This window comes from Vespa mandarinia, chromosome 12, assembly GCF_050613455.1.
Source record: "Vespa mandarinia isolate Hongniang chromosome 12, ASM5061345v1, whole genome shotgun sequence".
Classification (NCBI taxonomy): domain Eukaryota; kingdom Metazoa; phylum Arthropoda; class Insecta; order Hymenoptera; family Vespidae; genus Vespa; species Vespa mandarinia.
Genome location: NC_140821.1, coordinates 2152501 through 2155000, shown reverse-complemented (window position 1 = coordinate 2155000; position 2500 = coordinate 2152501). Strand labels below are relative to the sequence as shown.

General features: G+C 32.2%; 1 protein-coding gene across 9 annotated transcripts in view; it reads left to right on the top strand.

The window, feature by feature from the left end:
• The window catches only part of heph (polypyrimidine tract-binding protein 1 heph), a 442781-nt gene that overhangs the window by 130476 nt on the left and 309805 nt on the right, over positions 1–2500 (top strand). The window lies entirely within an intron of this gene.

Below are 2500 nucleotides of genomic sequence, written 5' to 3'. Positions count from 1 at the left end.
AGTTAAAAAATGTGTCGAAGTTTTAACATATTAATTCTTACGTAAGATTTGGTATTATGATTTTTCTAAAATGTTTAAGTAAGATAAAGATATAAGAGAGACAGAAAGAGACAGAGAAAGAGAGAGAGAGAGAGAGAGAGAGAAAGAGAGAGAGAGAGAGAGAGAGAGAGAGAGAGAGAGAGAGAGAGAGAGAGAGAGACAGAGAGACAGAGAGAGAGAGACAAGAGATTGTCTATCTTTTTCTCACGTATATATATACATATGCCAAACACGTAGACATTTACATATACATTACGTAGAGACATATACACATTACACACACACACACACACACATATATATATATACATATATATATATGTATACATATATATACATATATAAAGACACGTGTCTACTTTAAGAAGAATGAATGATAGTCCGTCGAGACATAGTTAAACGTTCCGTGACTATTTATCGTCCTATTCCAAGACTTCGATATTTTTAACAAACTCGTCGACAGGGGCTCGTTAACACGATATTCGTCTCTCGGATTATATACGTCTTTATTCTAAGGTACCGCAAAAGCTTTTTAGAACCGTGACTATGTGATGCTTAGAAGGAACAATTTATCTCTTTGCTCCGTGTTCCTACCACCCACCGTACTCTCACCACCTTTCCCGATTACGTTAAATTTTATATCTCCGTAGAGATTAAAGGATAGAAAAAGAGAAAATAAAACGAAAGATATCTCTATCTGTTAGACGGAGATATTGAAATTTTTATCCGTATTTTTCCAGTTTGAACGTTTCGTACTTTGTTCTGTTTGGATATTAAAAAGTAAATCCTCTGCCCCAAAAATAAAAAGAAAAGGAATAAAGAAGATAAAGGGGAAAAAAAAAATGAAGAAAAGAAAAAAGAAAAAAAGAAAAGAAAAGAAACGATAGAAAAATTCTAATCGCAATAAATAAGAACAGTCATAATAAATAGTGACTTTCTAAATTAGCCGGTATATCTATTGGGTACGTAAATTTGGTCTTATAATTCTGGTAATCAATGAGAACAAATATTATTCCTCCGAACAGATCTAAATTTAATTGGAATCCAATTTCTAATTAGCCATATCCGATTTCTAATCGATTCAAATTAATAAATAATTTTCTAATCAATTGAACTAACGAGGAAGAGAGAGAGAGAGAGAGAGAGAGAGAGAGAGAGAGAGAGAGAGAAAGAGAGAGAGAGAGACACCGTACGAAAGGAAAATAATATCAATTGGAATTATTGACATTTAATAGCAATCAAGAATCAATCTCGTTCTTTATCTAATTCTCTATCGATCGTTTGGCGATTTACCGATGAATGATAATTTGTGAAGAATCGTTAAAAACAAACGATGTAGTATAATTGGATGGATAAAAAAAAGTGTGCAATAAAATATAAAGAATAAAAAAAAAAAGAATAAAAGAGTGAGAGGGAGAGAGAGAGAAGAGGGTGGTGAAAGAAAGAGGAGAACTAGTCAGGCCTCCCTCCTACCCTTTCTCCCTCCTGCCGCCGTAGGTGTTTGAGAAAAGCAACCCCGTGCGATTGGGAAATCGATGGGGTCGTGTCGAGAGCAGCCAGCATCAACAGCAGCAGCAGCAGCAGCAGCAGCACCAATAGTAGTAGTCGTAGTAGTAGTATAGGTTGATGGTAGTTGTGTAGTAGTAGTAGTAGTCGCAAAATTCTAAATAACTAATCGCACCCTTGGGTACAAAACGCGCATTCGCGCCGTATTTGTTGCTCGGGTTTGTTCGAAACGAAAAGCCGAAGCCGAAGCCATTGGCCGGGAGTCATTACGCATTTAGAAAAACGAAATTGCGTTTCTGAATCAATGTACTTGCAGAGGCATTTTACGATGATTTATATATTAGAATGATCCAAGTATTTTTCTTTCTAATTGGAATTTCCCCTTTTTTATTTCTTCCTTTCTTTTTTTATTTTCTTTTTTTTTTTTTATTTTTTCTCTCTCTTTCTTCTCCGCTCGAAAACTCGACCGACGTTTTATGCTTTCTCTTTCTCTCTCTCTCTCTCTCTCTTTCTCTCTCTTTCTCTATATGTGTACATATATATATATATGTATATATATATAAAACGAAAGTGAATGAATAAATAAATAAATAAATAAATAAATAAGTAATTTAAAAAAAAAAAAGGTGAAAGGAAAAGAAATTATTTAATGTAAAATTTTCGATATAAATTATGTATAATGAATTGAATTATATCTTTGTTAAGTATATATATATATATATTTATTAGTAATTTCTATGACATCATATATTTTAGATAAAAACATTTAAAATAAAATATTTTTTCGCCTTCATTCGTTACATTCATCTGTTCGAAAAAAAGTGCACTGCTCGAAAAAAAAAAAACGTACGTACGAATTTTTTTGTCATCTTTTTCTCGTTTTTTTTATTTTTCTTTTTTTTTTTTTTTTTTTTTTTTTTTTAATCCTTTTTTTATTGTTTTGGATACGCCAAAA